At 40.5% G+C, this 12,786-nt stretch overlaps 1 long non-coding RNA gene across 2 annotated transcripts; it reads left to right on the forward strand.

The window, feature by feature from the left end:
* The first annotated feature begins 1,788 nt into the window (after nt 1-1,788).
* On the forward strand, nt 1,789-11,258 carry LOC138117977 (uncharacterized). 2 transcript variants are annotated; one of them, XR_011154935.1, is made up of 4 exons: nt 1,789-2,428; nt 6,118-10,374; nt 10,588-10,640; nt 11,103-11,258. It is a non-coding gene; the product is annotated as an uncharacterized lncRNA (long non-coding RNA). The 2 variants fall into 2 exon arrangements; XR_011154936.1 differs by having other exon boundaries at nt 6,590-10,374.
* Nucleotides 11,259-12,786: the final 1,528 nt, after the last annotated feature.

Below are 12,786 nucleotides of genomic sequence, written 5' to 3' on the forward strand. Positions count from 1 at the left end.
CCCCACAATGCATTAGCTTGGCACACCACCAGAGAAATTACATCAGAGAAATTAGTCTGTTTTAGATCTATGTTCAGAATAAGCCAGGCTGGGCAGTTGAGTTTAGGCAGCAAAAGATGTATTCCCCAGATCCCAGTTTTTATTTAAAAAAAAAAAAATCTGTATACCAGTTGATTGAAAAAGGGATGGGAGGGGGGAGTAGAGACAGGAGAGAGAGATGAAGGGAATGAGGGAAATAAAGAAAGGTCAAATACTAAAGAAAAAAGTTTTCAGCAGCTTACACAGATGGAAAGGATGCAAAGGTTTACTCTCAGTCCAGCTGATAAATGATATCTCGAAAGGGAAATGTAACAGGAGTGGAAAGATTATGAGTCAAAATACAAGGGCACTGTTAATAATTCATTTCATTGCCCTGTGTCTTGTTTCCAAATTGTGAACCCTTGTCTTAACCTTCGCTTTGACAGAATAAAGAAAACTGATTTATCTGTAAGGCTCATCTATTAAAAAAGCCAACTCTGAATGAGACGACAAGTAAAAAGGTTTCCCATTCTTCTGAGCAGTGATTTGAACAGAATGAATAGGCAAACTCACAGAGGGCCTTTCACACAGCAAGCCTTAGGAAAGCCTAGAAAATTGGGGCACACATTTCACACTCCTCTACAAAGGCCTGTTTTGGTCTGGGAACACTGACAACCATGCTGTCAAGATAAATTCCTTTTGGCAGACGGTAGCCAACGCAGACCTGAAGAGACACATAATATCTATGATCCTCAGAATTAAACACTCTCAGTATCCATCAGAAACAGAATTCTGAGCTACAGCCAGGTAAAATTGAGCAAACCCCAGCTAACTGCAAGCATCTGCAGGAAATAAGGGCCACTAATCACCCATCCAGTTTGTTACACCTATCACCAGTGTCATACCAGCTCCCCACCATAACTTCTTATGTGAACATCATTCAGTGTGGGTTCATTACCTTTCAAACCACAAGTGACTGCTTACTAAGAGTACAGAGATGATAATATATTTTTTAATAACAGAACTCTATAAAATCAGTAATGAGGTAGAAGTGAAGTGAGTGATGTTCTCCACTGACACTAAGGAGAAGCTTGTATGGACGGTATCACCTCTTCAGTACAGCATATCTGAAGCATCCAGCAAGATTCTGTGAGACACTGGAATGTTATGGTTAATGGTTTAAACATTGCTATGAAGGACTTTTTGCCCATTACAGCAAAACTGTCTAAAGAAGCTATGACCATCAAAGCCCAGCCTTCCCTGAATATGCCTCCAAGTTAAGCCAACTTAGGGAACTTGAGATGAAATAAAGGTGACACCATTGGGATCCATGGAGTGGTGATATTTTCTGCTTAATCTGCCTCTGTCACGCTCTTTCTCTCCCCCCTCACTTTCGTTATTTCTTTCTATCTCTCTCTCCACCTCACAGTTACTGTTAAATAAAATCCATACTATTGACTTCAACATATTGTCTCCTTTGCACCTTAATTTGGGCAGAGGCATCTCTCTAATAATTTTAATAACCAGATCATTATAGATTCTCAGATGACCTTGAAGTGTTAGGTTTACTGACAAGGTGTTAATAGTAGGGAACTATGCAGGGGTGGTCTCTGTGAGAAAAAAACAGGAGCTGCACCTGTGTCCCAGCCAGCTGCAGGATGGACCCAGACACAGCTGAGCCAAACAGAGATACTGATGGCATCTCTCTGATAAAATGTTTAGGAAAGGGTAAAAAATGACACACAGCAGCTGTGAAAATGACAAGTGAGAAAAAAATGGGGGTGAAACAGCCCTGCAGACACCAGGGTCAGGGGAGAAGGAGGGGAAGTAGATGCTCCAGAGAGTCCCCTGTAACCCACATAGATAACCACAGGTCTCATCCCGTAGCTCATGGAGTTGACAGTGGAGCAGGCATCCACCTGCAGCTCATAGAGGACACCACACTTCGGCAGGTGGACACACCCTGAAGGAAGCTTCAGCCTGTGGAAAGCCCATGCTGGAGCAGCTTTTCTGGCAAGACCTGAGGCCTATGTGAGAGCTCACTCTGGAACAGTCCATTTCTGACACACTGCACTCCGTGCAAAGGACCCACACTGGAGCAGTTCATGAAGGACTGTAGCCCTTTGGAGGGACCCCACACAGAGCAGCAGAACAGCATGAGGAAGAAGGAGTGGCAGAGATAAATTGCTATGAAAGGACCACAACGCCCCACTCCCCATTCCCCTGCACTGCTCTGAGGGAAGGAGGTAGAAGAATTGAAAATGAAGCAGTGGAGTGGAGTGGAGCCTGGGAAGAAGCAGGAGAAGTTTTATTTTTGTTTCTCACTATCCTACTTAACTATCCATTTCTAGCTGACACTACATTAAATCAAACTTCCCCAGGCCGAGTCTGTTTTTTGTGACACCAATTGGTAAGTGATCTCCCTATCCTCCTCAAAACCCACAAGCTTTTTTGTCTTAATTTGTCCCCTTGTCCATTTGAGGAGGGGGAGTGAGAGAATGGTTGTGTGGGCACTTCGCAGCCGTCCAAAGTTGAATTCTACCCCACATTTCTAATATAAGAACAGAAAAGAAAATAGCGGTTTGGGTTGTTTGTTTTTGGTTTTTTTTTAATATTGACTAAGTCATAATTTAAAATTTGGTAAGAGCAGGGAAAACCGTGTGACTTGTAGTACAACACAGTAGTGACTTGGTTCTCCAAGTTAATTCTGACTATGCTCTTTCAAGAGGCCAGGAAAGTCATTCATTCTTTGGGATATCACACAGGGAAATGGGTTTAGGCTGAGTTTAAGGACCCACCAGAAGTTACTGCTGTTGAACAAAAATAAAGCTAGCAATATATTCTCTTGATTCTAGAAATGACTTAATGGTAAAGCTTCAGAAATTGCAGCTGGGGACAGGGGTGGTTATTATTTCCCTCTCCATTACAGCAAGAGTGTTATGAAAGCTAGGAGATTTGCCCTGAGGAAGGACTTTGCTTTCAAGTGAACTCCATAGGTGCAGGGAATTTGAACTGAGTGTAATATTTGATGCATTAATTGCAGCACTTGTCAATGTAATGTTTTTAGTGCATGATGATGTCTTCATTAATCATGATGATAGTATGTGTATAAAAGCCAAAATGGAAAGAAAAGCTGAAGAGATCAGATTGCAATTACTTTTAGCCCCCCAAAGGAGGTAAGAGCTTGGTAACTGGGACTTTAGGGCCATGTCCTAATTTTAGATGTGGCTTTTGAGTTCCTGCTACCATTGTCTTTCTCAAGTATGCTTCCAAAGTTACATTGTGCACCTCTGCCTACTTTTTCATACTTGGTAGCCATACAGACGGCAATTGAGTTAAAATTAATTTGAGTTTTTAAACAGCAGGGAGGCTGAGTCTTTTCTTACTCCAACAGAAATATGATTAAGTTTTTCTATTTCACTTTGTCCTACAAACAGGAGATATCCATAAATTATAGCAGCATAAAGGCTTGGCCTTTTCACATCCTGATAAAGCAGTCGTTTGAAGAATGTTTTTCATTTCTTCAGCCCATTGAAGATATGCTCTGCTTTTCCCAATGGGTTCTTTGACTCTTCAAACTCACTCTTCCCATTTAGTTGCTTACCTAATATGACATTGATATTTCCATTTATCTCATTTGTGGTAAGTGAAAGGTCTTGTCAATAGGGATTTGGCACATCTAAAAGTTTCAGTAAGAATTCTTTTCCTTTTTAATGAAACAGTTTCCTAATACTCAGTCTTTGAAGAGTGTCACGTTGAGCTGACAAGAAATTGTTTCTTTTAAAGGTTCCAGAGACTTTTCCCAAGGTAGCTACAACTCAATCAACATAGAAAATAGTCTTACAAAATATTTTTGTAATTTCAAAGGGCTGGAGGTCTCAGTAGCTCCTTGCTGTGATGTGAAGAGGTGACTCAGAACCTGTAGCTGGAGTGTGCCAGATTTAATTATAAAAGAACTCACTGTAGGGCAGCAAAATTCTCTTAAAGGTTAGCTTGTTCCAATATGCTTTTTATGAGGTACTGCAACTGAAATACAACATCTTCAAGAAGCTTGAGAAGGAAGTTGCCTGCTCAAGTGAGCAGGAGCCATGTTACAGGGAAACAGGCTGCAGTAAAAGCAGGGAGGTGAGTAAGCCTCTGTGTTCAGCACCATCCTGGGAAAGGTCACCAACTGGTGCCATCTGGCATTCCCAGGAGAATGAACACTTGCATGGAAGCTACTGCTGATTTTCTGGGAGCAGTGGAGGCTGCCGACAGTGACCTTGGGCACAGCTGCAGTGGTTCGTGTCTCTCAGGGAAAACAGCCACATCATCTCCATCCACACCCAACAGAGGAGGTGTCCCAAGGCAAAGATCAGAGGGGAGCAAAGAGCCAGGAAAATGGGAGGGGTTTCATGAGCACTCCAGGGAAAGGGCAGCTTCCTCACATACCCCAAAGTGACTTTTCATGTCCTGTGTTGTGACCTTAAAGACATTGTCACTATAGCCAAAAAGATTTACTAAAAGATTTGATGATCTAGTTGAGATTATATTCTCAGGGAAAAAATCTGCTATTCATCATACTTCAAAATACTTTGTAGTACTTTACTGAATAATAGAGTGTGGAAGAGCTCTTACTTTGATTGCACAGGCATCAAATTGAGGCACAGGAAGACCTAATGATCTGAAACAAGGAATCTGTTTAGGATCTTACCTGCTTCGTGTGCCAATGCCTTGATGCATGCCCCACTCTCCCAGCTGCAATGGAGCCATTTCCCTGTATAAGAGCAGAAGCAGTTTTGCCTTTGTCCTTTGTAGGAATTTATTTCCACAGCCAGACATAGAAGAGACCTAGAAGCCTAGGGGATAATTAATTTGTATAACTTCATGGCCCTAATAAGATGTTTCACCAGGCATAAATTATTGCACCATGCTTTTCTAGACTTCATTTACAAAGTACAGACCTAGTGATGATTTTAGCACACTGTACTAGTCCAGCTCTCATTCAGGACTCCTCCTCCTCTATTAGGAAAACCCTCAAGGAGAAAAATTTTCAGCTTCTTATGACATAAATTATCTTTCTCCTGGAGGCAAAAGGAGAAGAAAATTCAAATATCTTGACACTTTTGTAAATACATATTCATTAACAAAATAAAATCAACTCAGACTATGGGACTATATGAGCAAATAATCTCGGGTCTGAAAATCAGGTGTGAAAAATGCAGAAAATAAATCAGGAATGACTTTGAACACTTGGTGTTATATGTCAGAAGCTGAGAACCCACCACATCCCAAGCAGTGCCAGAAGCCACAGAGAAGGTTGGTGACACTGCTCCCATCAGACCCAAATTCTCATCACACAAAGGAAAGGGGAGTCCAGAAGCTGCTAGTCAAAATGGAGAAAGTTTGAGGCACTTATGTTTTTCTGGAGGATGATGAGGAAGCTGGAAAGGGTCGTGAGGAGTGTTTTTTCTTTCTTTTTTTTTTTTAAATTGTTGGTAATAGTGGTGGTGGTAATGACGACACTGATGATTTTTTTGTTCATGTATTTTTTCCTGGGGAAAAAGATAGAAACTAGTCTGGCACCTGTGAGGCAGCAGTTAGACATAAATGATAGACAAAATCACCATTTTCTCTGCCCACTGTTTCTAAGATGAAAGAGGAGCTATCATTGGATCTTTATTGTGATATAAAAACATGCCTTATAGCTGATCTGACAGATGGTACTGCCGCAGCAGAGTAGTTAAACTGGCTGTGCTTATACAAACAGTCAGACATGGCAAATGGTCTTTTGCATTCTTCCAACACACACAGACTGCTTCTTCTTTGATAAACTCATATGCTAAAATAAAATGTATGTCAATTTGCTGTCTGCATGTTCCATCTAATCAAATTTGGGAATAATGGCAAGTGCTTTCCACTCAGCTGAAATACTTTCATCCACTCTATGCTACAGCTCACAGAAACAGACCCAACTATTTCTGAGGGATCTTTGTTCATATTCTTAGAAAATGGCATGGTGAGACATTTGGCAAACTGGAATACTTTGTACATGTTGGTACTGAGTCAGTGAGGAGAACAGGAACAATCTGTTTTATTATGTCCCCATTTTCTCATTAGATGCTGTCCAGAGATGTACCCAGACAGTTCTTATTGAAACTAAGATGGGCCACCTGCATCCAGGGGTGGATGAACTTCCACCCCTTATGAAACTGTGGAACAAGGGAGAAGGAGCCATATCTGAGTATATCAAGCCTTGTGTGGGAAGAGTCTTAATCCAGATTGTCATAATTCAAAAGGCACAGAATTAGACGGAGTTGCCTAATTTGCTCTGGGCTTGCTTGAATGTTGGAAATGTCTCAGAGATACATGTGCTACTTATGCACATGTCCCTGTAATGGTTGGCTGCTTACATCAATATTTCATCAAAGCTAAAGCATCACTTACCCAAAGAAAGAGAGATAAGTAAAAATAACCAAAACAAACCAACGAAAAAAAAAAAGTGCACCAAAAAAAAAAGTTACATCCCTTCTTTTCGAGTGCCAAGCAGGCAATGTTGCTACTTTCCACTTGTATTCCTACTTCTTTCCAGATGCAAAAATAAAAGAAAAAAGAAGCATTTGTGAAGGGGTCCCCATCGGGTGGGATTGGCTCCCTGAGCATCCCAGTAGCGTCAACTCTGTTCTCAAGCAGTGAAATTTTCTCACTCCTCTTTTAACACTTTCTGCAGTCTCTCAAGACTTATTCAGCACAGGTAGGATTTAATCAAACAAATCCCCTTACTCATTTGTCTTTCACAGGTGATTATTTCCCAAGTATTTCCCTCCTCGCCACAGGCTTTTCTGTTCCCAAACATGAGCAGCAAGGCAGACTCTCACCACCATAGTTACTTCCCCTTTCCCTAAGACTGCACAGCTTCCTGAGGTTACCTGGCTTGTATGTTCAGATGATTTTTGGCCATTTTTTCCTGACAATGTGAAGTATCTTTTTCAATGGGGATCAATAAATAACAGACCCACTTTTAGACCCACATGGATACTTAACCTTTCCAAAAATGCCACCTTCTTCCTTTTATGTAAAGTACTTTAAGCTAACCTGAAAATAGATGGATAATCAAAACCAAGCAGTATTATTTTTTTGGTCCTGTAAACTGCTGCTTTGTGATCTACCTGGAGTTAAGACAGAAACATTAATTAAGTTTTGCTCTGTGGCAGAATACAGGAGGCCAAGAAAAGTTAAAAGGAAGAGGGAGAGCCCTGAATAGCAGGTGGATGCCAACCAGCCGGTTAGCAGGAGTCCCTAGTGCATGCACACAAATAGAGTCTTTCGAATACTTTTAAGGCAAAAGTGTTTACAACCTGCAAAGCATCACTTTCTGCATTTGAAGAATCATGAGATTTATATTATCCATTACATTAAGACACAGCCTAAGGAACAGCCACTAGAGAAAACAGAGGGAAAAGAAATGAACTGAAATATCCCTCTGGAAATCACACTATTAATGTAAATGTCAGAGGTGATGTTTGTTCCACATGATTTCTCCAAACAATGTATGATTATGGTAAGGATTCTCAAGATAAAGCTTCTATTTTATTTCTTTTTATCTAAAGTGATTTAGCAAGCATTTTTGTGCCCTCTCTGAAATCATTCATTACACTATGTATAAATGTTTGCATGTGATATGTTCTGTGATGTTCCACTTTCTTTAGAACTTTATTACAACTACACCTGATTCTGTCTAATTTTCCAGGGAAACCAGAAAGAATTATTAAAAAATCCTGTTTCTATGAAATAAGATAGAGTTATTTGTAAAGAAATACAAAAGCCCCTGCAGAGAATAACTTTCAATAAACCTGTTACACAACATGCAGAGGCTGCCTTTGGAAGCAGAGCACTGGTGTAGCAGAGGACTTGGACTGCAACCATGGCAAGGTATCTTCTTTAAGCCTTTTCCAAATGTGGCAGGAATATAAACCTCAACATGACAGCAGGAAGGTACAGTACATAAACAAGAAATTTTAAAGAAAGAGGTGACTCATTTGATGCCTTTGAAATTATACTAAGCGTAATCTGTCTTCCAAAACTGAATACCATCGCTAACTGATAAAACCTAGAGGCCTTTTGTGAATGTGAGATCTGCCTGCCATCAGATACAGCTTTCAACAGTACATGCCAAATGAAATCCAATATCATTTCTCAAAGGAATGAGAAATAATGCCATTATACCATCTTCTGCAAACTAATATAAATCAATACAATGGAAAAACACTAAAGAAGCCAGAGATGGTGTCCTTCAATACCTGCTCTAGAAAAATGTCATGTACTGTGCAGGATTAAAAACCTATTTCTGGTATCTGGATTTCTTTATTAAATAGATTAAATATTAAATAGAGACATCTCATCTCTAGACTTTCCTCCCAAAGGCTGGCACAACGACTATTCATCATGAGAACAGGGCAGCAAGAGAGTAATAGAGCAGCAATGAGTAATATGATGCAAGCAGCCCTTTTTCAGTGGGATGACTCCTCAGTAACCAACATATTTCAGCCAGTGTTACAATCCAATAGCAGTTCTCACTGGAACTGGAAGAAATCAAGAAAACAGAATACAACCATGTGTTTTATGTGAATATGTCCATTTCCCAACAGCACCATTACTTTATGTATCTGAAAGAGTGTCTGGGCTTAGCAGGCTATGAAGTGGATCACTTCCTTTGCTTGTGGCTGTACCTTAGAGGAAAGGCAATGCTACATTTCTTCTGTTTGAATAGTAGTTCTTAGAGAGGCCAGATAAGTCTCTGGCCAGTGTAAAACTTGGTGCTTTGCCACAATGTCAAGAGTCTAAGTGTTAATGCTGCTACAAGCACTCGTAGCTTCCTTCGACTTCATATGCAGTAAAGAAATTCAGGGTAAGGGAGCACTGAACACAAAAATATATGGAAAGATAATTTACCTTAGTACAAAGAGGGAGAGAAAGACAAGGTGCCAGCATGGCTGTGAAGAGGGGTTCGCTGTGACAGGTTCAGAACCTGCCCCTGCTATAAGACACTGCAGACCCAAAACACCTGGGAAGTAACCAGCCTTCTCCCTTCCTGCTTGCCAGGCGTGCATCCTTGAAATACTTCCAATGGGATTCTTCTGAGCCAGAAAAATACTCTTTAAGGAGTGTTTCACCAATTTAAAAGACCTGGAGATTAAACAAGTGCTGTTTAATTAAAATGCTGAAGCAATTTTGATGAGAAATGCTACTAAAACAAGTGCTTAGAGTTGTCGCAGACTGAGAAGCGATTAGCATACTTGTACTAAAAGAAAAGTATGCTTCCAATAATGCCCTGAGTATTATTATAGTTGAGTTCCACTTGTACTGAAATTAAAAGTGTGCTCACTCTTCCTCATCAACTGATTTAAGTGTTTTTAAATTTATATGGATGTGTGGTTAGCATCAGTGTTCCAGGTTTGGGAGTACTTGAGCAAGGCAAACTTTACAGAGTGCCAGAGAAATACATAGCAAAAAGCGAATGAAAAACAAACAAATAAACATTTCTTAAAATGGCAAGTTTCAGTCGCTTGTTTTGGTTGCACATGGGATTAATTGATTTGGTTGCACCATGGCTCTCATTGTCACCAAGTGTATCAGCTACACAGCGGGTGCACACCTGAAGGGAAAAGAGGGCACAATTCAGTGCTCACTAGGGGAAAGCATCACACTTTAAAAGCACACTGTGAACATGAAAGGTCATTCAAACATTTAACTGTGAGCTCTTTAATATGAGCTAGGTAGTATGTGAGTCAGATTAGCATTCAGTGTAGCTGCCTCTCATCCTCCTATCATCAATTCACACCCAGCCTCTTAATGCTGAAGGAAGAAAGACAAATGTTTTGATGCAATCTTCTCCAGCAAGGGCTTTGGGAAAAACGCTTTGAGCATCTAAAAAAAAAAATAGAGCACAGTAGAAAATTCAGAAGGAGCTCCAATTTTTCTAAGGAAGTAATTTAATAATATCAGTGAATGTGAACTGTGAGGGACTGAATGTTCAAGAAGTCTGCAGCAGTGGGAAGGAGAAGGAAGATAACAAGGAAGGCAGAGGACTGTGGAAAACCAAAGGGAGGACATGAAGGTATTAGAGACCCCTTATCTCTGGCATTACTCAGCCTTCTTACAGCCCCTCTGTGTGCGGGCTCATCCAAACTCCTTCAACTCTTTCTCAACGAGCTCTTCACCTTCAAACACCTCCACTCCACATTATGCAATACCCCAATTCATGCCAGACACATCCTCAATTTCATACTGAAAAAATATCTCTCCAATAGGCTGCAACACAGACTTCAGACTACACTTCAGATATTTTGAAGTCAATCCACCTCCCCAGCACAAAAGGTAAATTATGTCTGTGGGACACTACCTGTATCCCAAAGGAAACCTGGGATAGGTATGATTACAGGCAGTTCATTCCCCCAGTGAAAAACTCTAAGCCATATGAATATAAGACAGGTCATTCCACATGGCATTGTCAAAAGGAATAGCTCCCTGCCCCCTTTATTTCCTAGCATTGATACAGCATTAATGGTCAACTCCTCTCCCTGTCCCCAGGGCACATTGCCATCTGGAGAGACCCTGCCCTTCACAGGCTGGACCCAGAGCAGGTATGGAAGGTCTCCCCAAAGAAGGAGTAGAACTGAAACCATAGAGATGTAAACCTCCAGCCAAATGACCAGGACTGACTCAAGGGGACTGACCTGGAAAGAGAAGACAGGCAGTTTACATAATCTCTTTAGCTATTGTCAAAGCTGAACTGGGGGTAATCTCATCCCCTTTGGTAGAACTATTAGAAACAGCCCTAGTCCCTCAGCTACTTCCCAAACTGCCTCCAGCAAGATGACATCTCTCTGTGGGAGATTAGGACATTGTAACCTGTGAGCATTTGAAGCTTTCTGTATCTCAAGAAAGACTAATGGGAAGGGGGTGCAAGGGTGGAGAAAGCAAGGCCCAAAGGAGGATGAATTTGAAAAAAAAAAAAAAAAAAAGATAAAAAGATGTAGAAAAGGAAGGTTTAGGCCCACATTCATGCTCAGAAAAGGATGCTTACCTTAAATCTTGCCTTTCAGCTACACCTGCTATGGTTCCTTCCCCAGACAAGGACTACACATTGCATATTTCCTGTTATCCCATGTGCCTGTCAAACATTAGCAGACGAAAACACATCTAAGCCCTGATGCACATGGTGCTGCAAGGCCTTCATCCAAATCTATTCCTCCAAACAGAAATGCTCATAGACAGAATTCCCTGTGACCATCAAAAGCCTTGCATGAGGCTGGTTCTTGGGTAAATTTGTTTAAAAAAATAAAATCTGTGTTAATTTAATCATTGAAAGTTAAACTGCTTGATCTTCATCTTGTCTAAAAAAACACACGACAACAAAGGGAGGCAAAAACCAAAGTGCAAATCAAAACCTAACCTGGCCAAGCACAGGGTTAGGTAACAAAGTTGTTGAGGATTTTAATCAACACTTCAATCTGCATCAAAGATGCACTGGTTTCCCAAAAGACTGCTAAGAAAGTAACCTAACTACATGTCATGTTTCAAAATACACAGAGCAGAACATTTGCCTACCCTATTTTGTATCTGACATTGCAGTCATGTACATAAGAAGTTCATGCAACTTGCAATAATAACAGTAATAATGAGAATTCAACAGGCCATGGTTTGTCTCTTGAATTTTGGTGTAAAAATTCATTATAGAATAAGAAAGTCCTCTTTCCTTAACCACTTTGTTGTGCTTCTCCAAAGCTGAGTTTATTAAACTGATCCAATGATATATGATCCAAACACCTTAGCTTTATAATTACCAAGTTGCTAGTCTAATCCTGGCCGTGGAAATGTTACAAAAAGAGTGTGAAGGCTTTGTAATCAAATTATTGACTGAGCAGGGTTCTGAAGAAGTTATATGAAGAAATTTTTTTTTTTTTTTAATTACTTGGGGATTTTGCTGCTGAACAGAAATGGGCATAGGTAATACTTACTTAACAAAATGTTTAAAAGCATTAGGGTCATATAAAGGGGTATATAAAGCCTAAAAAGGGTATTTTCCACTTGTGAATACAAATGGTAGAAAACACGATAGCACAAATCAGCAAAAATAGATTAGATTTCACCTGCACAACCAGTCATTCAAAGCCTGATTGAATGTCTGCCTAAAGAAGAAGGCTTGCTTTAAGTTGCAGGCATCCATTAGAAAAATGCTATGCTTCAGGAAGGAATAGAATAGTGGGCCATGTCCCTGAGCCCTTTGGAGCCCTTCAATGTAGGACAAAACAAGTCTCCTGGCTAAGACTAATGGTAGTGCTGTGCTAGGGGACTTTTGCACAAAAGCTCAAGGTGAATATAGAAAACAATGCATTTAAAGGCTGTAAAATCACTAATAAACAGTAACATGCATTTCTCGAATATATATATAATTGCACTGAGATCACTGAGACAAACAGCCTCTAGGTCAAAAAAGCCAGAAAGGTCAGACAGATCCCAACAACTGAGCTGATCTCCTTAACCAGTCTACAAGCCTAGCTTGAAAGTTCTCTATTCACAAAAGCTGTCGCTGCCAAGAAAAGCACTTTACTGACACTGCTGTCACAGTGCAGCAAGAACATGGTATGTCTGAGAAAGAGTTACTGGGACTGGGCTTCAAGGAACTTGAACTGGCTGTGTTTCTACTGCCAGCTTAAAAAAAAGGGTTGAGGAGCAATCCCTGGCACAAGACCAAGTGGCAATGGCAAGCTCACAGCCACACTTCCA

The sequence above is a fragment of the Aphelocoma coerulescens genome, chromosome 1 (genome assembly GCF_041296385.1).
Source record: "Aphelocoma coerulescens isolate FSJ_1873_10779 chromosome 1, UR_Acoe_1.0, whole genome shotgun sequence".
Lineage (NCBI taxonomy): Eukaryota > Metazoa > Chordata > Aves > Passeriformes > Corvidae > Aphelocoma > Aphelocoma coerulescens.